At 38.0% G+C, this 26,851-nt stretch overlaps 1 pseudogene; it reads right to left on the bottom strand.

Annotated features, from left to right (window-relative positions):
• Window positions 1–707: 707 nt before the first annotated feature.
• On the bottom strand, window positions 708–25,726 carry LOC137008300 (uncharacterized; annotated as a pseudogene).
• Between the last annotated feature and the right edge of the window lie 1,125 nt (window positions 25,727–26,851).

The raw sequence follows: 26,851 nt of genomic DNA, 5'->3' as shown, positions 1-26,851 counted from the left end.
TAGTTCACCCGGAAGCAGATCGATGGCACAGTCCCATGGCCGGTGTGGAGGCAGCTTGGAAGCTCTCCGAGGGCAGAAGACATCACTGAAAGGGGCGTAACATTCTGGAATGTCAATGGAGCGCTTCTCCACTGGGCTCTCGATGGAGGCGGTGCAGATGGAGAGATCTTTGTCTGGAACTCGAGGAATGGGCAGTTCAGAGAAACAGTGTGAGAAACAAGTTTCGCCCCACTTCAGGATTTCGCCGGTTTTCCATGAGATGGTGGGATTATGCTGCTCCAGCCAAGAACGCCCTAAGAACCAGCAGATGTATCTCCTCAAGATGTAGAATTCCAACTCATAGTTTGATGGGACCCACTACTCGGCGGACATGTCTACGACTGAGGGGTTTGCCAGTTATGGAGCTGATCTAGGTGACAGTCGGATAAGGCAAGGTCTTGAGCTGGAGTTGCCGGCAGAGGGCGCCGGAGATGAAGTTGCCAGCTGAGTTGAGGAGCGCCACCACTGGAATGGAGACATCAGCAGCAGTAAGGTTGACAATAGTGGTGAGTGGTTTCATTTTCTTAATAGAAGGAATAATGGCACTCACCATGGGACGAGGTGGACGAGTGGGGCATGCAGAGATAACATGCCCAGGAGCACCACAGTAAAGGCAGAGATTCAGGGTCAGCCGTCGTTGACGCTCAGAGGAAGTGAGTCTGGAATTTTCAATTTCCATGGGTTTGTGGGCTGGTTCTGGAGCTGACGGGTTCAGATCGATAGAGGAGGGAGTTGGTGAATGACTGGCCCTGGTGTTCTTGGGTACACGCATGCATACGAGTGGCGCAGAGGATGGAAAGCTGGATGAACTTCTCTAAGCCGATGGAATCCTCGTATGCAGCAAGATGCAACCGCACCCGAGGCTCCAATCCTTGGCGGTAGGTGGTAATCAGAGCTTGTTCGTTCCATCCACTGATTGCAGCTAGTGTTCTAAATTGCAAAGCATAATCATGAATAGACATTGAGCCTTGTTTAAGATTATACAGTTTCTCACCAGCAGAAGAGTCAGAAATTGGCATGCCGAAAACCTCCCAGAAATGGGAAACGAAGGAAGAGTATGATCGTGTAACTGGACCACTTTGAGACCAGATGGAGTCTGCCCATTTCAATGCTTTGCCACTCAGTTGTGAGATGATGAACGCTATTTTGGAGGTATAATTCGGGTACAGGTGCGGTTGCATCTCCAGTACCAGTTCGCACTGCAGGAGGAAGCCGCTGCAGTCCTCCGCCGATCCTGAGTAGGGCGCTGGCTTGGCCATGGGACTGGCGTAGACAGGCGGAGAAGGAGAGGTGACTGTGTTGACGGTAGTGATCGCTGGTGACGGAGGAGGTGAGTTGACGGTGAGAGTGTGGCGTAATGCATCCACAAGTCCTTGGAAAGGGTCTGGTTAATTCATACTGGCTCAGCGGTGTTGGTCCGGTCTTCTGATCAGTATTCTGGTGATTGAGTGCGCTGTGATTGGTGGATGGTGGAGCCTGACGTGTCTGTGACACATACACTACACTTCAAAAGTTACTGGTCAGTGAAATTTATTTTTGAAAACTTATTAGGACATATTAATTTGATCAAAAGTGATCATACAGACATTTATAATGTTACAAAAGATTTCTATTTTAAATAAAGGTAACACTTTATTTTACAGTGCCGTAGTTACACATTACTATATGTACTCACTATAGTAACAACAGTAATTTATGCATAATTACAAGTAACTAACCCTAAACCAAACCCTAACTGTAACTCTAAAAAAATACATGTAGTTAATTAATAGAACTCAGTACTTATTTGAGCAATTACTCCTTATGTACTCCTTAAGTAATTACTCCTTGAGTAATGGCTCCTTATTTGTAACTACGACACTGTAAAATAAAGTGTAACCTAAATAAATGCTGTTCTTTTAAACTTTCTATTCATAAAAACTTTCTATTCATTGTTTCCACAAAAATATACAAAAAAAAAAATAAAAATAAGCAACACAACCATTTTCAACTGTGGTAATAATCAGAAACGTTTCTTGAGCAGCAAATCAGCATAGTAGAATGATTTCTGAAGGATCATCTGACACTGAAGACTGGAGTAATGATGCTGAAAATTCAGCTTTGATCACAGAAAGAAATTATATTTTATATATATATATATATATATATATATATATATATATATATATATATATATATATATATATATATATTCCAATAGAGAACAGTCCTTTAAAATTGTAATATTTCACAATATTACTGTTTTCAATAATACATAGTTCTGTCATGAAACTCTGTGGCACAGGCTGATGGGTCTTCATGCAAGCTGATGATAATTACAGTGTTGACTACCTGGCACAAGCTGATTGGTCCATGTCACATCTGCAGCCAATGAGCTTGTTGCTCACACATTTAAATAGCTGGCTACATTCACTATAGCAGTTTGCAGCGCGCTTCAGTGTTCCTCTAAAACCCTCCACCTTCCCCAGCTCCACCTGTATAGATCTGCTATGGAATTATTGATATGCTATTTGTACAGCAGCACTATGTCTTACTCGCAGCAGCTTATGTATCGACAGTAGCACATCCCTGTACAGCAGCAGCAATAATCTACAACAACAGCATTAATCTACAGCAGCAGCTGCGTAGCAGATCTACTCCGCCAAGATCAAATACATTGTCATATCCTTTACCATGCTATCAATCTTCTGAGAGTTGTCATGATAGAAATGTATGTTTGATCGAATAAATGTAGCTCTGGTGAACTTATTTTTTTTTCTTCATAAAGATTATAAACCTTACCAACCACAAACCACGTCTTAATATATTGATAAAATATTAAACTTTTTAAAAGATGGTACAGCAAAAAGTTCATACTTTTATTCTCTAATTGAAATGTATATAGCTAAGTATGTTTTCTTGGGAATACAGTTTTAATTGGAAATATCACATGATCCATGATTACATGATATTTTTAGTTATATTTGTAAATTGTCTTTCTAAATGTTTCATTAGCATGTTGCTAATGTACTGTTAAATGTGGTTAAAGTTACCATCGTTTCTTACTGTATTCACGGAGACAAGAGGCGTCGCTATTTTCATTTTTAAACACTTGCAATCTGTATTATGCATAAACACAACTGCGCGCTGAATCGGTGCATAGTTAATGATGCCCCAAAATAGGCAGTTAAAAAAATTCATTAAAAAAAAAAATCTATTGGGTATTTTGAGCTGAAACTTCACAGACACATTCAGAGGACACCTTAGACTTATATTACATCTTTTGAAAAGATGTTCTACGGCACCTTTAAAACATCACTTATTGTCTTCATGTTAGATAAGTAACTGTCATTTAATGAGCAAATAACTAACGTCATCTCATCTCTTCTTCCCTTCAGTTCATGGACCAGATCATCATTCTTTTTCTGAAAGTCTGTTACAGAAATGCTAAAAAAGCATATTCACATTTTTGCATTATTTGAATAAACATGAATCTTGTTGTATCTGTTATAGTAAATCCTCTTGAGTAAAATAAGATGAGTATTTAATAAGAGCTAATTTACATTATTATTATTATTTTTTTAAGATTATAGGATTGTAAGATTATTTATGTAAGATATTGTAGCATATCATCAGGGCCACATTCATTAAAATGTCATCAAACAATATGCATGTAAAATGTGCACTTTTTTGTGTCAGGACACTCATCAGAGGAACAAGAAACACCATCAGAGAACCACACAGACAAGAAGCCTCAGATACCTTCACTTAGTCTGGGTCCCACTTATCTGTGAAAATAATGTGATTATATTGAAATACAGTGAAATGTATTAATGACAGAGATCATCATAAACCTTTATTTACAAAATGATTCAAATAAATGAAATGTTCACCTGTGTTCCCTTCAGACCACATCAGAGGACCCATGGATATGGAAGCACTGTCATGGAAGTCCAGAGACCTGCCCTCTCTCCGCTGGTGTCCAGAGTCACAGTCCTGATAGAGAAAAGAGCAAAATCAGCTGTGTGAATCCCTGTTAAATATCACTGAACAAATAAGAAACATAAAAGAATGCACAAAATCTCCAGAAGAGGGCAGCCAAAACATGTATTTTAGCAGCCCTGAGCATTAAGGATGAAATTTCCCTTCTGATATTTAAATTAGTGTCTCACCATTGAGCAGCGATTGCTTGACAGAAGGCAAAGGTGAACAGCACAGTGCAGGTAAAGCGTAGTGGAGTTTGCAGTGAAGATGAACATCCTGAAGGAGAAACGGCTGGATGTCGAGACGCCGTTCTGCAGCTTCAGTGTGTTGTCATTTGGATTGGGACACCTGACAATATCAATAATGACAAATTCTCTCATTTGAAACAGTCAATACAAAGTGATTTTTTGTTCAACATGGTATTTTGTGCTTTAATTCTGAAATACTGAAAGACAAATCACATAAGGCAATCCTAAAAGTTATATGATTATTATTTGTTCAGTAAATAATGTTACACTGAGTTTAGGCTAAGCTTAAAAGAAAAGGGAAAAAAGCGGAGGCTGTAATCAGGATCATTCACAGGTGTAGCCCAACACGTGTCCATCACCAGGGCAAACTGGTGGCTGTCGACCCCCTCAACACGAACTTCCACATGCATCTCCTGGTTGAGCTCTGCATCCACTGCACCAGTGAAGGGCCGGGTAAACTCATCATCCTGATATGGAATCATCCGGACCTGATATCTGCCTTCACCAGCGGGAAGAGTCTTGTGAAATTAATTTTAAGAGTCTTAAAATTAATTTTCCAGACTGACATTCCAAACTATGACAAAAATTAGACATGTTTAAAGGTATAATTAAACAAGTCCATATTTATGTACTATATTTCAGATGTTCTGAAGTCATACAATAACTTAAGGAACAGAACTGGGACTGTTTTTGTTGAATTTGTTGAATTCAGTCGTTATTTTTGTTTGTTTTTTGCTCACAAAAAGTATTCTTGTCGCTTCATACTATTAAGGTTAAACCACTGTAGTCACATGGACTATTTAATGATGTATTTACTACCTTTCTGTGCCTTTGCCCAGTTGCAATGACATTGCTGCCCATGGGTGGTTCAGAAACCTCTCGGATTTCATCAAAAATATATTTTTGTATAAAACATCTATTGGGTTTAAAAAAGATGAACGAAGGTCTTATAGGTTTAAAACAGCATGAGGGTGAGTAATTAATGACAGAAATTTCATTTTGAGTGAGCTAACCCTTTAAATTAGAGTATTAGACTGTTAGGTTTAGGGTAAGCAGAATAAGTCATTTACTTGCAAAGTTACTTATAGTCAGTAGAATGTCTGTTGGGAGCATCAAAATAAAGTGTTAGCAGATATTAAGCAGAATATCTATTAATAATCTAATGACTGCTAGTTGACATGTAGTTACAAAGTAATTTATATTGTAGTTAGTAGAATGTCTAAAGTGGATTATCACAATAAGTTGTTGCCAGAACTTGAATTTCACTCTCACCTCTCCAGTGAGTTGATTTCCACATTCATGGAAAGTGTTTGAGGATAAACACAGCTGAAAGAAAAACTAGATTGAAAATGTTTTTATACCTTTGGTTAGTTACAGTTTGAGATTTGAGTGTATTTAAGTAGATTGCATTCATTCATCCTACCACAAGATTTGTACCACAGATGTGTTTATTCAACATTGTCAATTCTGTCAGCTGTACATCTTGTCAAATATAATTTGTACTTATCTTTTGTGTAGAAAATAATTTTTGCTTTAAATTTTTCTACAGCCTTGTATGTAAATGGTTGTTCTAAATGAAGTCTAAGATGCTTGTGAGGATTTATAAATGAGTCAAGAAAGTGTTTTAACAGTGGTTGTGATTGGTGGAGTTATAGATTCTATAGGACGGATTGTCTCTGTTGTTGTAAATGCTGATGAGATGGACTGTCTTGAGGCATCTGGTATTAGGAACAACTTATTTTCAAACTAAATCCAGAAAAATAATTGATTGAATCGCATAAGTAAATACTCACCTACACAGTAACCTGAGCAAAATATTGGCTTGACAATCTCAAAAACATAGTAATTTCCTGGACAGGCTTTGACTCTTATAGCGTGGGAAGCATAAGTACAGCAGCCATTCCATGAGGAAAGACAGACCTGACGGGTGACCACTCCATCTTCCAGCTGTGGGTGAGGGCCGTTGAGCCACAGTGGGTCATCAGTGCCTCACCTGAACCGATTAACACATGATTCTGGCATCTGAGCACACTTGGCATAGTAGTGATAGTTAGTATAGTAAGAGTTATAGGGAAGTGACATAGTGAAGTGACATGTGGCCAAGTATGGTGACCCATACTCGTAATTTGTGCTCTGCATTTAACCCATCCAAGTGCATACACACTGCAGTGAACACACACACCGTGAACACACACCCAGAGCAGTGGGCAGCCATTGCTGCGGCGCCCGGGGAGCAGTTGGGGGTACGGTGCCTTACTCATGGGTCTCACCTCAGTCGTGGTATTGAGGGTGGAAAGAGCGCAGGATATTCACTCCCCTCACCGACAATCCCTGCCGGACCTGAGACTCGAACCCATGACCTTTGGGTTACAAGTCTGACTCTCTATCCATTAGGCCACGACTAATTATTGTTAGTATTAGACAATAATTAGTTATTATTGGATCACCGTGATTCAGACAGACTGGTATAGTTGTAGCAGGGGTTGATGCCTGGAGTGCTAAAAGATACTATTATAAAAAAGTAGATAGAGAGTATTATAGGCAGGAACACACCAAGCCGACGGTCGGCTGAAGTTGGTCCTCGTCGGCTTTTTTTCAGCCGATTCGAAATGTTGAATCGCCGTCGGAGCTCGTCGGTCGGTCGGGCCATCTGATCATTCTGATTGGCTGTTCAGCTAGTGCCATCTGCTGGTATGGAAAGGCATTTCCTCTCACGCAGGTGCAGAACTGACGTGGTACTTGGCCGAATTAAGAGACTTTCTACTTGGCATGGACTGATATTGACACTAAGGAGTACAGGTTGCACTGGGAAACTTTTGGATGGCATTCTTGGACATTGGTTTTCATGGACATTGATTCGTATGCTGTGGTGAACAAACATTCATTGTTATAAACATCATCATCGTCTCACCACCACCTAAAAACAGATACGATTTTCAACTCTATGCTGCTGGTTATTGATTGGTGAAAAATGTATGTTTTTTGTATTGGGTATAAAAGTGTTTGAAAGATAAAAGGATGTAAATGAATGAGAAACATGTATTTATTGTTTGCTGATCACAGGTTTTTGTCAATGCTTGCTAAGTTAACAAAAGTTTTTGATTTTCTGTTGTCTGTTGTGCGTTAAACAAAGTCTAGTTAGTAGTTCCCTCCCTTTACAACAGATATATAATTAATACTTTTGTAGGATCCATGACCTTCTTGCTTAACAACTTGTTATACTGGTTGAATATAATATAGGCGCTATGACAAACCAGGTCAAAATATCTCTTGCATGAATAGTTTATCCGAGACCAATGGACCCTTCGCTAAGCCCCCCCTCCTTAGTTATTGTTGCTACGCCTGTCAAGCTTTCGCGTCTGGCAAGTCATTTACAGTATTGTAGTGATTTTTACTTTGTCCATCCAAGGACGCGAAGTAAAATAGGGATTGGTACTCACGTCACCGCTGACGTTGTGATTTTGGATCACACGTCTCTTAAGGTGTGGTTATGAGTACATCAGATAACCACTTTCCCCCCCTTTCCCTAGTTCAGGGCACCAGTCAGGGTCTTTCACTCCCTACAGGGGCTTTCATTCATTTAGAATTAATGTAAAGTGGTTAGCTGATTTATCTGAAAGATTGGTGAAATTGCTAACTTGTAGAGCCTTTTCTGTATTATCAGCACAAGGAAGACACAAGTGTAATAAAATAAATTTTATTAACAAAAAGATAAACAAGAATAACTAACACAACTACTAAATGAATACCATGAATGATAAAGGAATAAAGTGCAGAAGATACATAGAATACAAGTGATTAAGTTGAGTGTGGCTATGGAAGAGTTACGTTATCTTAGGGAAAGATAAACTGTTTCTCTGAAAATAATAAGGTGGAGAACCTTATTATGCACCAAACAAATAAACGAGAGATTATTTGTTATTAGCTAACATCAGCTATATTACATCTAATGGAAATTAGGAAATTATATACTGATAAAATACAACAATGCCAAGGTCTCTGGAAAGAGGTTTGGTTAAGTGATATTTACGTTCCACTTGGTCGAGTCCGATGACGGTGACGTCTTCCACTGGTTGTGCCGGGTGACAATGCAGTGGGGAGAGGAGCCAGAATCTGTTTCAACAGTCTTGAACACGCAGCTCTGTGGGATGCTGATCTCCTGGAGCACCAAAGGGTCCTAAAATCTGGAACACGCAGATGAGGCCCTGGTGTAGGTGCAGAAGGTCCTTAACAATCTGGAACACGCAGACGAAGGTACCTTGAAGTGAAGGTTTGCTCTCCTGGGCTTAACCTTGTTGCCGATGTCGTCACTGTCTCGCTGGACTGAAACTTTGAACGTAGTGTTGGTTAATGTCTCTTTCCTCAAAAGCTGGAGGCTTAGAACGTGGTCGTCTCTGTTGTTGTCTCTTCTGGATGGACCAGAGGCTCAGAACGGTATATCTGTTAACATCTGTCCTCGTGCAGGACAGACTCAGAACGGTATATCTGTTACGTCTTCCCCCTTTCAAGGGCAGACTCAGAACAATATCTGTTACGTCTTTCCCTGTTTGAAGGGCAGACTCAGAACAAGGAGTGTCGGTAGAAAGGGTACCTTTATCCCTTTCCGATGAGGAGGAGATTGCATTTTGGCGCTTCTCCATTCGAGTGCTGTGATTGGCTGCTGGCATCAGAGGGGACACACAGAGTGTGGCCCACCCTTCTCTCCCCTGTGGAACTCATTTGCATAAAGCACAAAGTTGGAAGTCTTTACAGTGTCTTTAAAGTTTACCAATGCATTTCTCACTTTCCAAACCACCACCAGAATACCTTTGGCAATATTCTAAACAAATAGAGACTAAACATGATGGAAAAAGATTGAACTGTCATTCAATTGTACATTAACAGCTGTATTTGTATCAGATGTTGCACTACAAATGGCTGTCACTGAGAATACTTATTTCGGTGAATAAGTATCAAATGGATGTGTAGTTTGCATCAGTTCTAAGGTTTTCAAACATAGTTTTGAATGGATTCGGATGGATCTTTGTGATCTCTCTTTGTTTCACCCATTTCTGCTAAGGTCCCAAGGAATTTTTATGGCAGTCTCTGGCCAACTTTAGGAAGTAATGACTAGATGGGTGAAGGGCAGTAACTGCCTGTGGACCAATGAGAAGCCTTGTCCTTCCCAGGCTTGGTACAAGAGGTCTTCTTCTTACCCTCTAAGAGAGGTCTGGATGTTGTCCTTCCATCTTTATCTGATGCGTTGGACAGTTTGTTTGTGTTAGTCCACCGAGATCCAATCAAAATGTAGTAAACCTTTGTCCACTGTTATGGACAGAGAGAGGCCCGGCCATAAACTGGGCCCTAGAATGTGCTGTTCACTACAGTATGTATGCACGGATGTCAGACATTTTCAAGGAGATAATTAGTCATTTTTGGTGAACAGGTGAAATATCTGAGAGAGCAAGACAAAAGGGACTGCAGTATGCATTCAAGGGATATATCCACGACATTTATTTATTACAACATTTTTGTTTGCATGGCTTAGTTATATGTATAAATATAAATGTTAAAATGGCTGTGAATGGCTAATGAATTAATGTTTATTTATGTATTTATTTATTACAACATATTTGTTTGCATGACTTAGTTATATGTATAAATTTAAATGTTAAAAATTTAAATATGTTAGACATTCCTCAAATAAATATTAAAATATATAGGCCTATACATGTTGATACATTACTTGCCTTTTACGTTTAGAGATTAAAAACTAGTCCCACCGCTGGGGGAAAACGGCCCCTTTGTAAAAAATATTTTCAGTCAAAATACTAATTAATTATGAAGGCTGAGTGATTTTAATATTTGGTGAATAACCCCTGCCATAGTTACTCAAATGTTGCTGTACGGACGACGAGAATTGAATACTCCTCTTGACATTATCACTCAGCCGAACTGTGATGGTACGGATGAACCTGGTATTCCATACCCAGAAAGTTTGGGGTCATCAATCAGAGAAGCGCATGATCATGCTAGGCCTGTTTTGAGTGAAAGCCATGCCAAAAGGAAGAAGTACTACGACCAGAGACGTCAGTCTGTATCTTACTCTGTGGATGAACTGGTCAAAGTAAAAATTCATCCTTGTTCTGATGCTCTGGCGAACTTCACGGCTAAACTTGCACCTGTATATACAGGCCCTTATCGTATTGCACAAAAGCTGTCAGAAGTGAACTACAGACTCGTTGATGTGAAAACAGGAGCAGACGCAGGTGTATTTCATGTCGCAAATCTGCCGCCTTTTCGTACCTGGCACCCACATGTTGAAACCAAGACTGTGCCTGCAGACGGTTCTGCTGTAGAAGCAATGACTTCCAGTTCTTTGTTGAATGACAAAGTATAAGTATCCCAGCATACCCCCATCACAAAACATGATCACTGTCGACTGGCCCGCCATAGCCAACTGTTGATGAATGCAGCAGTCAGAAGAGTCCACTGCTCTGATATAAACATACTGGAAAGACTTTTTCAAAAATATAAAATTTAGAAAGTCATGCATATCCAAGTAGGCTACATTACAGGGGCGTTAAGATGTATGAGTATTTGAGGAGTGTCAGAAGGCTGCTCAGATATGAACTTTGTCCTACTCTGTCCTACCCAACTCTTCCATTTCAGTTCACATTCGTCTTATTTAATTAAAATCTACAACCTGAACAATACAAAAATAATTTTGGTTTCAAAACATTTAGAACTGAAAATAGAAACACACTTCTCATGCATATTTCAGTGTTAATGTGGGGCTCATAATAACATTCCCTGCGATGTTAATGTTAATTGTTACAGAAAGAGTAATATGTATTGGTTTTATTTTGTATAGTTAATTTTGATAGTTACGTTTTCCAAATTTATGATGGGGTTAATGTATAAAATGTTGCTTAAATCCTGCTTAATGTGAATAATGCTCAAGCATGCATGTTGTTTTAATGATCTTACAGGAGAGGGCATCCACAGAGAAGAGGTGCAGGCATGAGGGACAAGAGGGATGAGAGAAATTAGTTTTGCTATGATTGAAAAAACAGCAGAGATTTTGTGTACTGCGAATAAATGTAAGCAGTGAACAACATTAAATGAACCCATCAAACTAAGCACGCCTGTAACTTCATTTATTTCGGCATGCAACATATGGAAAGTGAGCAAAATGATTGCAAAGGTAGTAAAAAAAATAAAAAATAAAAAAATAATTATCCTCTTTCTCTTTCTTACAATTACTGAAAGTAACTGACTACAAAACACAGAATATGAAGTCACCTTGCTTACATATTATACACTACAATTTTTTGTTTGTTTGTTTGTTTGTTTTTTTAAGAAATTACTACTTTTTTTAGTAGGGATGCATTAAACTTTTCTAAAGTGACAATAAAGCCATTGTATATAAGGTTACAGAAGGTTTCTGTACAACATTTGTTCTTTTTTAATGTTCTATTCATCAATGAATCCTGAAAACATGTATAATGGTTTCCACAAAAATATGAAGCAGCACAGCTGTTTTCAACATTGATAATAATCATAAATGTTTGATTATTACAGTAATGATGCTTTATATATATATATATATATATATATATATATATATATATATATATATATATATAATGATATATCCACATAGAAAAAAGTTATTTTATATTAAAACAAAATTTCACAATATTACTGTATATTACTTGAAAAATGCACAATTTGACTATTTATTTATTAAATTCTCGAATCATCTAATCAAATTATCTAAACATTTTCTTGGGAATACTGATAAATTGAATGTCAATTAAATGTCAAACACTAATCGGTTCCCTTTCGATACTTCACTCGTACTGCGTATGGGGGAAAGGTCTCCCTTTTTCCCCGCTGCTGAAGCCTTTTTCAATAACGCAGTGTAGCTGCACCGTCATTAGTTCACTCATAGACAAGTTGTTGAACCAATGGCGGCGCGGCATAGCTGTTCGGCTTACGTTCCTAAGGTGCTCTCAACTCCGTTTAGAGCTCAGGTCATTTCGCTCTCTGCTCTTCCTCCCTCGGCGGACGAACTGGAGCTGGAGCTACTCTGCCCAGTCAGGGCATTGAGGACCTACATAGAGCGATCGCGGTCCTTTAGGCAGTCGGATCAGCTCTTTGTTTGTTTTGGCGGCCGCACCAAAGGGTCTCCGGTCTCGAAACAGCGCATCTCCCGTTGGATAGTGGATGCTATTAACCTGTGCTACTCCTCACTGGGTACTAACTGCCCCATAGGAGTCAGGGCCCACTCCACTAGAGGAATGGCTTCCTCGTGGGCTTGGTCCAACGGAGTTTCCATCCAAGACATCTGTGAGGCGGCCGGTTGGTCTTCGCCGTCCACCTTTGTCAGGTTCTATCATCTCGATGTCCCAACCTTACAAGCTCGGGTTCTCTCGGTGTGATTAGTGGCCTCCGACGAGTTCCGCTTCACTCCATCCCAGGAAGTATCTTCCTTAAGTGTAACCATGGGTTCGGTTAGGCTTTGCCTTCTTGCTTGTCTTCTTGGCCCCCTCTTGGTTGGCCAAATGCAAGCTATATCGTTCCCTGCCGTGGCACGGCGTGGTTGAATTCGTTCCCCATACGCAGTACGAGTGAAGTATCGAAAGGGAACGTACTCGGTTACTAACGTAACCTCGGTTCCCTGAGATACGGAACGAGTACTGCGTCACTTGCCGTGCCACGAGGCTGCGGCTCAGGGTCGTCGCTTCAGTCGATTGACACTGAAGTCCTATGGCGAAACGCCCGCTTATATAGCCCTTAACCCCGCCCATTTCGGCGGGAACATTCGCGCGCTTTGTCACCATAGGCCGTGCAGCTATGCTGCGCCGCCATTGGTTCAACAACTTGTCTATGAGTGAACCAATGACGGTGCAGTTACACTGCGTTATTGAAAAAGGCTTCAGCAGCGGGGAAAAAGGGAGACCTTTTTTTAATTTTAAGTAAAATAAGATGACTGTGTTATATAACACTTCATGTAAGTAATTAAATAATTTTATTTTGTTGTTTTTAGGTAAACTGACAAAGGCTTAATTAAATAAGGAAACATTTAGAAATCAAAAACCACAATGACATCAGTGCCACATTGATTAAAATGCCATTAGACAATATGCATGTAAATAAAATGTTAAACATTGTCTGTGGAAACCAACTAAAAGTGTGTCAGGACACTCATCAGAGGAACAAGAAACACCATCAGAGAACCACACAGACAAGAAGCCTCAGATACCTTCACTTGACCTGGGACCCACTTATCTGTGAACAGAGAATATAATGAAATGCAGTGAAATGTAATGTATTCATGACAGAAATCATCAGAACCTTTATTTACAAATGATTAAAATAAATGAAATATTCACCTGTGTTCCCTTCAGACAACATCAGAGGACCCATGGATATGGAAGCACTGTCATGGAAGTCCAGAGACCTGCTCTCTCTCCGCTGGTGTCCAGAGTCACAGTTCTGATAGAGAAAAGAGCAAAATCCAGCTCTGTGAATCCCTGTTAAATATCACTGAATAAACAAAGAAACAAAGGAGTGCACAAAGTCTCCAGCAGAGGGCAGCAAAAACAAGTATTTTAGCAGCCTCACATACTGAAGCATTCAATCAAAGTTCTAAAATTTAACCATCATTTTATATGTTTCAAGTGATCAGTTTTATTTATTATCAATTACTCAAAAAACATGATCATTATGAGAGGTTTGTAATCTCACCATTGAGCAGCGATTGCTTGACAGAGGGCAAAGGTAAACAGCACAGTGCAGGTAAAGCTTAGTGGATTTTGCAGTGAAGATAAACATCCCAAAAGAGAAACGGCTGGATGTCGAGACGCCGTTCTGCAGCAGCTTCAGTGTGTCGTGATTTGGATTGGGACACCTGAGAATATAAATAATGCAATGAACAAATCAAATTATTTTCTTTCTTTCCATTGTACAAATAAATGAAATCCTAAGCTTTTGTGTTGAAAGACTGAGAGATAAAGTATCTCTGGCAATCCTAAAAAAGCACTGCTTTACTCGTTAATGATGAGATCCCAGCGGAGGCTGTAATCAGGATCATTCACAGGTGTAGCCCAACACGTGTCCATCACCAGGGCAAACTGGTGGCTGTCGACCCCCTCAACACGAACTTCCACATGCATCTCCTGGTTGAGCTCTGCATCCACTGCACCAGTGAAGGGCCGGGTAAACTCATCATCCTGATATGGAATCATCCGGACACGATATCTGCCTTCACCAGCGGGAAGAGTCTTGTGCACAATGCTGATGAAATGTGCAAGATCCACAAAAAAAATAACAATAATAAAAAAAAAGATATCAACAAGCTCTTTATTCAATTTTGTATGTGCCTCAACTCAATCCATATTTAGAAAAGAGCACAGCATATATATTCTTAGAGTATATTCACATATATTTACTCATTTGTATACTGTGCATTAGTTTTTCCTAAAGATTCCCACCTCTCCAGTGGGTTGAGTTCCACATTCATGGAAAGTGTTTGTGTTTGAGGATAAACACAGCTGAAAGAAAACTTCAGGATTTTCTTTGACCTCGGTGTTCCCAGAATAAAGTTATCATAGATGAAGTGGGTGCTGTTAGCCTGAGGACAACAAATATAACATTTTGTAAAGTTAGCCTAAATTGACTTCAATGTATTTTAAAAATATATTAAAGCAACATTAGAAACTACAAATACCAACAGTCAAGTGAAATAATGGTGGGTTACATGTTAATGGTGGAGAATGCGGGCAAATGTTCCAGTCTCTTTTGTGGCATGGTGTTGTGTTTCCTTCCCTGCTGAATCTCTGAGACTTTGAGAAGTCTTTAGTGAGGTCTGTTTGGGTCCTGCCTTTGGTGATTACAGACTGATTCTTCAGTGCCCTTACAGACCTCCATACAGACTTCTCAAAGTCTCAGAGAGATTCCCCAGGTGGTTCTATCATACACTACAAATATTTAGATGGTGATTTGAATAGCTTATGCATGGTTAAACCTACCACAAGATTTGTACCACACATGTGTTCATCATTATCAAAACGGAATTCCACTCTGCCATTCCGGACCGTTCCTTTGCAGCTGGGATCATTGAGGTGTAAGACATCAGCTGGAAAACCAGCCTCAAAGAGCTGACAGCGAGACACAGACATGGAGCCAGAGCTGCTTTCACAGGTTTCTGAGAGAAAAAAGAAAAAAAAAACCAGATAATTAATGACTGAAAAATTATATATTTTAATTTAGTTCTGGAATGATACCAACCAAAAGAGTCAGAATGTGGTTGTGGTCTGTGATTGTCCCTTTTACATAAACAGCCGTAAACACCATTTTTCATCCCACATCTTTCATCCTCAGAGCAGTTGAGCTCAGAACAAGGATCTTTCACATCTAAGAGGAAAAAAACAGATAGATGAAATACAACACAGATACACTGAGTCTTCACCAAAAATAAAATCATAATTTTCTTTTCTGTACTTCACCTCTGCTCTAGCTTGTTCTAACCTGATATTGTACACTGAATATTATTGGCTGTTACACTGTTACTGTACATTATCAAAGCCATAGATAAATATTCTTAGACTATTCAAGATAAATGTTTTTTTTTTTTTTTTTTAAATAATAATACATTATTTTATATTTTATAATAATAAGCAGTGTTTTGAAATCGGCCATCACTATATAAGTCATTATTTGTTTTAACTAAATAATAATACCAGGGCATGTGGATATATTTACCTGCACAGTATGCATAATAGCAGCCATTTGGGCGTACAAACTCATAGACATAATAATCTCCTGGACAGGCTTTGACTTTAATGGGATTGGATTGGAAATAGCAGCAGTTATTGTCCCAGTGACCGCAGACATCTCGAGTGACCACTCCATCCTCAACTGTTGGATGTCCTCCGTTCAGCCACAGTGGAGCATCAGTGCCACAACTATACCGATCAACACAAGTGTCTGGCATCTGAACGCTCTGACCCTGAATGAAGAGACGATACCAGCCGTTCCAGCTGAACCCAGCATCACACATTATTTGAGAGGAATTTTGATTGTTGGTGGCTCTCCATGGATCATCCAGGACATAGTAGTTGTAGCAGGGGTCAACAGGGGGTGCTGTTGTTATGGTATCTTTAGAAAAGTACATTGACGAATGATGTCACATACTTGTATTAGTTGTGATATGAAATTGTAATCTCTAGAGCACTCTTTGCTTAAGCTCCTTGTTACTTTTGTTTAAAAATGCCCCTATTGTGCTTTTTCGAACATTCATGCAGTGTATAATATAGCTGTTTGTGAATGCAAAAGGCCTGCAAAGTTTTAAAGATCAAAGTGCACAACAAATAAAGTTGTCTCCTAAAAGAAAGAATCAATTCTGAACTTTTACATACTTACATAGCAATCAAGATAGATAGATATATATATATATAGATATATATATATATATATATATATATATATATATATATATATATATATTGGGAAGATGTAATGTGCTCTCCCTGCCATTGGGGGGAGCTGTCTGTTGTGTTTCTTTGGGGGAGTTGCCCCTTCCTTACCCCCACAGTCTTATAGAGTGCCTCAGGCATGATGCAGTTTTGTAGGCAAAACCCGGAAGCGAGTTAGCATTTTAGGACTTCTGGTTCCAACACCGTCAAGTCTATGGGTTTTTTCAATAAGTTTTTGCTAAATCGCCTGAAATAAGGTCTGTGGTTAACAAAGCCTCTAAATACTTTCACCTTTTGATCTATGACATAAAACACACCAGTTATAACCCACTTGTGATTTTTTAAACTTTTACTGTGTCTTAAAATCGGTGGTTGCTAACAAATTGCTAAAAGGGACTACTTCCTTTGGCGGGGACTTTAGACGTCATCATGACAAACAGGACATTTGGACAGCATTTCTCATGAAAAAGTGGATAAATATTCATACACAGCGCAGATCATAATCAGTGAGCATGTTTTTAAATAGAGTTGTTTTCTAAATAAAGTTTGATGACGCTTGGTGGTGACGACGTTGATCCGCGACCATGGTGTGCTGTAGTCTGTTTATAACCTACTGTTAGCCTTTTATATCTGACCACTTTATTTAGGCTTCAAAATCTATAAATGTTGTGTTAACTTGTAAAGATTATCTTGATAGACAAAACGTGTAAGTGTCATAACCCTTTGTTAAACACAGAGCTTATTTTCTGCAATTTTCCAAAAGTCTATGGGAAAATTGCATAGGCTTTCAATCGAGGGAACCCGTGTGCCGCTAACTTCCGGGTTGGCCTACAAAAACGCGTCATCCCTGGGGCACTATTTCCTTTATGAAAAGGTAAGGAAAGCTATCACTGTTGTTCCATAATAACTGTTTAATTTCTCTAATTATATTAGCCATCCGTGTTTTTGAAGGAAATATACTGATGTTAACAAATTTACTAAAGCGTATGTTAGATTATTTTTGATAAATTGTTTTGCATTTCTGATATTATTGCACGTTTACTATGTTCCATGTGGCTGAGTATATTTTTTGTATTTTATATTGTGTTTAAGGTTTATTTGTGTGTTTTATGGTTTTATTGTTCCTATTTTGAATACATCTAGCATTTATTTTTGTCTGTCACATGTTGTAGTTTATCTTTTCTAGGAAGCACATCAATGAAGAGAGTTACATACATATTATTATATATATATATATATATATATATATATATATATATATATATATATATATATATATATATATATATATTGTATTGTAAATCATGATTCGGATCCAGTGTCAAACCGCCAAACTGCTGAAATCACGTGACTTTGGCGCTCCGAACCGCTGATTCGACATCCTGATTCATAACGCACGCAGCTTCATGAAGCAGTGTTTTGAAATCGGCCATCACTATATAAGTCGTTATTTGTTTTTTTTGGTGCACCAAAAATATTCTCGTTGCTTTATAATATTAATGACTGTGTTTACGTGAATACTCACGAAGACCAGCATTTTGACAATATTTTGTGTGTATTTGTCTGTATATTTTTCAGGATTCCTTGATGAATAGAAAGTTCAAAAGAACAGCATTTATCTGAAATGCAAAGGTTTTGTAACATTATAAACTACCGTTTGGGGTCAGTAAGAATTTTTATTTTTATTTTTTTGAGAAGAACTTAAAGAAATATTTTTTTTCAGCAAGTCAAATCAATCAAAAGTGACAGTAAAGACATTTAAAATGTAACAACAGATTATATTTCAAATAAACACTATTCTTTGAACTTTCTATTCATCAAAGAATCCTGAAAAAAAAAAATATATATATATATATATATATATATATATATATATATATATATATATATATATATATATATATATATATATATGTATATATATATATATATATTGTACACAAATATTTTGTACATCTGTGCACAATAATTTTTTTCTTGAGCAGCAAATCAGCATATTAAAATGATTTCTTAACGATCATGTGACACTGAAGACTGGAGTAATGATGCTGAAATTTCAGCTTTGCTAACACAAGAATAAGTTACATTTTCAAATATTTTCAAATAGGAAACAGTTATTTTAAATTGTAATAATATTTCACAATATTACTGATTTTACTGTATTTTTAATTAAATAAATGCAGCCTTGGTGAGCAGACGAAACTTCTTTATAAAACATTAAAAATGTTACCGATCCCAAACTTTTGAACGGTAGTGTACATGCTACTAGAAAGTAAGGTTTGCTGTGACTTTTTCTACACCCTTGTGTAATGGGAGTCAAGATGATACTTTACCAGTGGTTGTGATTGATGGAGTAATAGATTCTATTGGTGGGATTGTCTCTGTTGTTGTAGATGCTGATGGGATGGACTGGTTTGTGGATTCTAGTATTAGGAACATTTTATATCAACATCAAAAATTTTCAAAATAAATGACTGAAATGCATATGAGTAAATGCTCTCCTACCTACACAGTAAGCTCCGCAAAATATTGGCTTGACAAACTCATAAACATAGTAATTTCCTGGACAGGCTTTGATTCTTATAGCATGGGAAACATAAGTACAGCAGCCATTCCATGAGGAGAGGCAGACCTGACGGGTGACCACTCCATCTTCCAGCTGTGGGTGAGATCCGTTGAGCCACAGTGGGTCACTAGTGCCACACATGCCTTGATTAACACATGATTCTGGCATCTGAGCATTTTGACCATTGTAGTACAGCCTGTACCAGCCATTCCACTCCACATTAGAATCACACATGCCCAAGTTATAATGGTCAGTGGCTCTCCAAGGCTCATCCAGACTGGTATAGTTGTAGCAGGGGTCGACACTTGGAGTGGAGACAAGTACTATTGAACAAAAATAAGAAAGAGAGCATTATATAGTGAAGATTAAGTGCATCCAAGATAAACTTTAAAAGGTCTACACAGCTAATCATGCATAAATCTATAGTACAATTCATGATAAGCATGTCAAATAAAAAGATGAATGACTGTACCTGCACAATATACAGGAGCTGGGATTGAAAGAGGTGGCCTGGTAAACTTGTAGACATAATAATTTCCAGGACAAGCTTTGACTTGGATTGGATCGGATCTGTAGTGACTGCACTGATCATTAAGGGAGCCGTAAATTTCACGAGTAACAACTCCATCTTCTAGCCGAGGATGAGAGTCACCAAGATACAGAGCACTAAAACCTCCACATGACATGTAAGACGCACACCATTCAGGCATCTGAGCACTTGATCCATTAATGAAGAGTCGATACCAGCCATCCCATTCTACAAGAGTGTCATCATGTCTATTCACATATCCGTCTGTATACCAGTAAATGATTGTGCTTCTCCAGTAGTTGTCAAGTACGTTATAGTTATTGCACGGATCATAATCTGTATTAGTGAGAGAAGAAAACAAGGAAATTTGTGAGGCCTAAATTGATCTATAGTAATAATCATGAGGTGTTACAGTCTGTACATGACATGACTGTGTAGTATAATATGAGATACTACAACTTCATGCATAAAAGTTGCCATTTTAACTGTATTGCAGAATCATTACAAAAAACAGCAAATTACGGATGTTTTTAATATTCTAATTCATATATATTAAGTCAAGACACCTTTATTTATAGTGCTTTATACAATACCAATTGTTTCAAAGCAGCTTTAGTGATAACAGGACAGCAATTCAATGACACAGAGTTCATGTTGACTGTATAGCAGCTCTAAAAGAAAATAATGTCATTGTTCATCTGAAGTCAGTTCAGTGTTGATTCATTTCCATTGTAATTAATTTAATCTATAAAGCAGTTGTGTTGAAAACAGCAATGTCATCGTCCAGCTCAGTTCTCATACAACAATGTCAGTACAGTCAAATCAATAATATTGTTAAATATTATATTATATTATATTATATTATATTATATTATATTATATATTAGGGGTGTAACAGTATGGTCGTCACGGTTCCGTGCATGCAGTCAGATGACGAATACAGTCAGTCATAAGCGATCTACACTCCAATCCAGAAGGTGGAACATGAGGTAATGCAACACCGTTTGCTACCAGTAAAAAATACAGAAGAAGAACCACAGACGGTCTACGTGTAATCTCTCAATCAGAGTTTCAACCGCAGAAAGACATCAATAAAACAGTCTTATGAAGCATTACATTTACATCAGGCATGTCATTTAGTGGCCACAGCTTGTTAGCTCACTAAATTAATTTTATAGAGGGGCATTTCACTAAATATATGCACTATATTAGCTCATTTTTTTTACTTTATCTGTTAGTAATGTCTTAATTATTTAATATATGTTTAAATAAATTTGTCATGAAAACAAGTTCCTTTTCAATTCGGTTCAATCGCATTGCGTCCATTAGCTGACATTTATGGGGAAAACTCAAGTTTTCTCTGAATCCAGGTTCATATCTTCAACACTTCAGCAAGCAAGCGGATTCAGCGATCTCCCCTGCGGCCATCTGGTGACTGCTACGAGCAAATTTCGGAGCATATTTCAAAAGTTGTTTGAACTGTTTGTTTCAAATAGGGCACATGCAGATCTGACCTGCCCGCTCCAGACGAGCACACTGAGTGCATCTCCTGCCTGGGCCATGCCGCTGCTCAGCGCTTGCCTCCAGAGCATTTGCCGCTAACGGCCAGGTCGTCTCTGCACTGCAAACAATGATGGTGCTTCAAGTTTACCAGGCCAAACTTCTCGATGACACGAACGAATCTCGACCCGACCCGGCGATGTTCAAGGAGCTGTGCAGCTCAATAGACTTGGTCCTGCACACTACTAAAGCCACCACCCAAGCCATCAGCCTGTCTGTGAAACCAGGCCATCATTATTCACTGTTTGAACAATTCAAACCGAATAGGATGGATTGCTTGATCAGATTCCCTCCGTTTTACTATGCCAGCTTTTCCCAAGCACAACGAAATGGTACATAGAACAGACTCACTCATGTTCTTTGTCACCAGGCTGACACTTCACACATTCGTCATGAACATTTTCAACCCAACAATTACCCTATATTTTACAGGGATCCATGGGATCCTTCTAGTCATGGTTAAAGTCCATGACATTGTGTGTGACATTGTGACAAAGTGACATTGTGATATTTGTCACAGTTCCAGTCATTCCCAGACTCCATTTCCCATAATCCCCCCTGCCAATCACCTTGTCCACGAGCCTGCCTGCCCTTTGGATTATTTGGTCTGTCTTGGACTTGTGATTGATCTCTGCCTGCCCTGATCTACTGCCTGTTCCACGACCACGATTCTGCCTTGTCCCTGCTGTACCTGTTTGCCGCTGTGTGACCCTTGCCTGTTTGACCACGAACATTGCTTAATAAAGCCTGCACATGGATCCCACGTCGTGTCCCATCTCGTTACAATATTAGAGTTCGGACATCCCTGGTGTACAGAATTAGCTGAGATAGATTTTTTTTTTTTTTTTAATCTTTAAGAAAATATTAGCTATAATTGAATTTATTTAAAGAGAGACAGTTCAATAAACCACTGTTTAATAAAAAAAGAAAAAATAGGCAATTTTATGTTTAGTTTTCTTCCCCTGCTGTACCGAACCCATACCGAACCATGACTTCAATACCGAGGTATGTACCAAACTGTAATGTTTGTTTACCGTTACACCTCTATATACTGTATGCAACTTACTCAAGGTGATGCTGGATCCAGTGATTATATCTGGACTCACAGTGAAAACTGCCTGTGAAATGGTGCTGACATCTAAAAAGAAAATTCAAAACATGATTGAAATCATTTTATAAGGTTTTAAAGTCTTTGTCAATAAGCAGGGGAAAGCACAGTACCTGTACAGTATCCAACACATCCAAATGGTGGACTCACTAGTTCATAGACATAGTAATTGTCTGGACAAGCTTTCACTCTGATGGGGTTTGAGTTGTATTCACAGCAGTCTCCCAAATGATAACTACCACAGACCTCCCTGATCACCACTCCATCCTCTATCTGAGGGTGAGGATCAGTGAGCCACAGATTGATGTATGTGTTACAGGTGAATGAACTAATACAGGTCTCTGACATCCGGATGTCCATTCCGTAGTAGAAAAGCCGGTACCAGCCATTCCAGGAGAAAGATTCATCACAAATGTTATTTCCACTTTCATTGTTGGCTCTCCACGGACGATCCAGAGGCTGATAGTTGTAGCAGGGATCACTGCTGATGCTTTGGAAAGCAGCTGTCATGGATGGACAAAAGAGATCTTTGTAAAATACTGTTAAAAAACTGTATTTATATGAAAGACAATTTCGTTTTAGCCCTGACTACCTGACACACACGTCCTGACTCCTGCTGTCATACGTCGACTCAAATTAAGAGATACGGCTCTTATTTCAATGCTGTCATTCTTAAAGTACCGGTACTAATAAATTTTTAAATTTCGTTTCAACACTAAAAGCCAAAAGAATGGCTGATGGACTGCAAATCACTGATGCTAACCGGCTAAAATAAGCTTAATTTCATTAAATAATCCATTATTATACATGTAAAATGATCTAATAAATACTACAATTATTCTTGATACCAACATTTAAAAAAAATCATGTTATCATCACAAAAACCGCAGAACAAAAGAGTTAAGACCAGGGGCACGTTCAAGTTCAAACTGGTGCGCAACGCTTTGCTACGTTTTCCGGGTTGAACGACATGTTTCCTGGAAACGGTGTGTAACGGTGTGCAACAGGTTTGAGATATGTTTTCTCTTGTTTGGTGGGTGTGTCAGAAATGTCAGCCCAATCAGTGGCAAGATGTATATAAACCACGCGGTATTAAGGAGACAGCTCGCACAATGGGTATTAATGTAACAAAAATACTATACTTATATATTTTGCTATTGTATTGTGAAGTGACACTTTAATAAACTTTTCTATACCCCTCTGATTATATAATGAACGCAGCCCAGTTCACACCAAGTACGTAAATTATAGTTTTAATAATAATTCTAATTTTATGCGAATAGCAAAGTCCACACCACAACTATGACGACACAGAGAGGAAGGGTTTTGTTTGAGTCACTTTCAGAATTATTTTTTTTTCTAGCTGATGGATTGACAACCAATTAGAATCCATCCAACTTTAAAAAGCTCAAGGATTTAAAGCAGCACACGACATAACTGATTCACTTTAATAAACAGAGTGATATTGTGCATTGGTGTGCAATATGGTTTTCTTTATAGCTGTCATTCTTTGTGTAAAGAGGCCTTTAAAATTTCACCTGCACAGTACATAGGCTGGGGGGCTGACATGTTGGGTTTGACAAATTCATAGACATAATAATCTCCTGGACAGGCTTTGACTTGGATGGACGTGGATCTGTAGCTGCCGCACTCAACAGAATACCTCCCCCACCACCATGAATACATTCCCACGACTTCACGGGTCACCACTCCATCCTCAAGAGTTGGATGAGAACCGCTGAGATACAGTCCAGTTTGACCACCACATCCCATATAACTCATACACCACTCAGACATCTGGGCACTTTCTCCATTCAAATACAGCCGATACCAGCCACTCCATTCAACAAGAGTGTCATCATGTCCAGAGGACTGGCTTTGCCGTATGTCTCTCCAGGATTCATCAAGAGTTTTATAATCAAAGCATGGATCAGAGATGGAAGTTGTAGGTTCTGAGAGAATAAAGATAAAGACAAAGAAATGTGATGATACATAAGCATTCATTGCACTGCAAAAAGTGATTTTCTTTCTCAGTATGTTCTCTTATTCTCGCTGGGTTGTGCAGTATATCTGCATTAAGCTTGTTATAGTAGCACTTGTTTGTATTTGTACAGCAAGTATTATTCAAAGTGGCTTTGATAGCCTAAATCTCAAAAGTAAATGCTTTTTGATAAAGTGGAAATAAGGAATTCTTTCAAACAGTTATTGTGTGTTTGCTGGAGGAAAAAAAAAAAAAAACGTAATATGCTTAAAAATGTGATTAACTGCCATCACATCTACTATCATCTCTCTCCAGTTGATTTTCAGGTCCTGCTGTTCCTGCTCTCTTTCTGGTCTTACTCTCTGTTCTGCTGTCAATCATAGATCATCACACCTGTTACTCCGCCCATTTCATCTGTGCATCATTACATCTCATACATGAGATTGGCTACCTTTGTTTAGGCTATTCTCGCGTGACAGAAGACTACTACTCTCTTTTATGATCAGCAATAAAGACATTTTAGGAAAGAAGAAATACAGGACAAAACATGATTTTTTCATAATAAGTCAGGATGCTAAAAATAGAGCTGAAATATGGAATTGTCTTGGGAAAAACAGGATATCTGGTCACTCTACCATTAAAAGACCACTAAATATGTTGCCTATGATCCCCTATTATAAGTAAGGGTGAAACAGAAATAGCGCCTTTAATTTACAAGATACAACTGCATGATGTAACCACATTTGTGTGTACTCTGTACAGATCTGGTAAGGGATGTTTTTGCTCAGATGCCCGAAATGTCTGCCCAATAGAGAAAGCTTGATTTGCTCAGCAAGAACAAAATAATAGAGGGAACATTGGCCATGTAATGTCTGACATCACTCACAGAAAGTGGTTGACACATACAGAACTTTAAGCAGATTGAATCGCTCATAGACACATTTAAACATTTAGGCTACAGAATGACACCAAGAAGTTCTAGAGTGCTAAAGTATGACAGGCTCTTGCACTATATGAATTGTTTGTACTAAATTTATTATATTTCTACATTTTTAATGGATAGTAAAGCATGAAAAGAGGAAGAATTGATGAAGTAAAAGAATGATTGTACCTGTTGTTTGTCCAATCGATATTTCACCTATTAAATACACAATATAGGCATACTTTATTATTGGGAAAATATTAAGTCATTTTACATGACAGATTATAAAACACTCACCATTAATCAGCAGCAGTAGAGACACACACAGTGAGATCAGAAACCTCATTGTGACGAATGCCACCTGCACACACATGAAATATATTTTGTTAATTTTATTGTTTATTGTGCATATTTGTAAAAACAACTTAAAGTCTGTCTAAAGCAATATAAAAACAAACACCAAGTAAATGAATAAAGTTATCAAAATCATGAAAAAAAATAAGCAGTATTCTCTGCTCTCAAATGCTTGGGGGCGTGTCCGCTGTCGGTGCTGAAACCACACCCACTCAAGAGAAAGATGCCGTCTCTCTCAACTTACTTGTCTCATGAGTCAAACATACTGACGCATATAAACAAATTAATCACATTAGAAGGTTGCAAAATTTAGTAAAAAATTTTCCTAAAAAAAAAAAAAATCCCCCAAAAAACAAACAAAAAAAATAAAAAACAATGTAAACACGACAGTAAATGTGATTTATGTTGTTGTTCACTAGTAACATGTTTCATTAAAAACAAATAAATACAGTGCATTCTAATAATGGTTGACATTTTTAATGCTTTACAGTTTGACTATTATTTAAACCTGCTGCTTTGGAATTATATTCACTGTGAATTATATTCACTGTTATTCAAAAGGGTTTTTAAAAAAGCCAATTATTCAAAATCTAATTTATTAACATTATAAAAATGTAGTCATTAGTTTCACAAACAAACAAAAACAGTAGTCAGCTGTGCTATTTTGAGACACCATGAAAATGTGCTTTTAATATACTATCTCTGTATTTAAAAAAATGTATTTAGTTACCACTTGTAGTACACTATGGGTTCAAATTTATTATAAGTGATATCTAAACACATTTTTAGTTTTTTTTAGGCACATTTTTAGCACATTTTAGTTCATATTTCATGGTGTCTCAAAATAACACAGTTGAGTACACTTACAAACCCGATTCCAAAAAAGTTGGGACACAGTACAAATTGTGAATAAAAAAGGCATGCAATAATTTACAAATCTCATAAACTTATATTTTATTCACAATAGAATATAGATAACATATCAGATGTTGAAATTGAGACATTTTGAAATGTCATGCCAAATATTGGCTCATTTTGGATTTCATGAGAACTACACATTCCAGAAAAGTTGGGACAGGTAGCAATAAAAAAAGTTAAATGTACATAAACAGCTGGA

Source organism: Chanodichthys erythropterus, chromosome 19 (assembly GCF_024489055.1).
Source record: "Chanodichthys erythropterus isolate Z2021 chromosome 19, ASM2448905v1, whole genome shotgun sequence".
NCBI classification, from domain to species: Eukaryota; Metazoa; Chordata; class Actinopteri; order Cypriniformes; family Xenocyprididae; genus Chanodichthys; species Chanodichthys erythropterus.
Note: the sequence above shows the minus strand (reverse complement) of the source record. Positions and strands in the feature narration are given on the sequence as shown.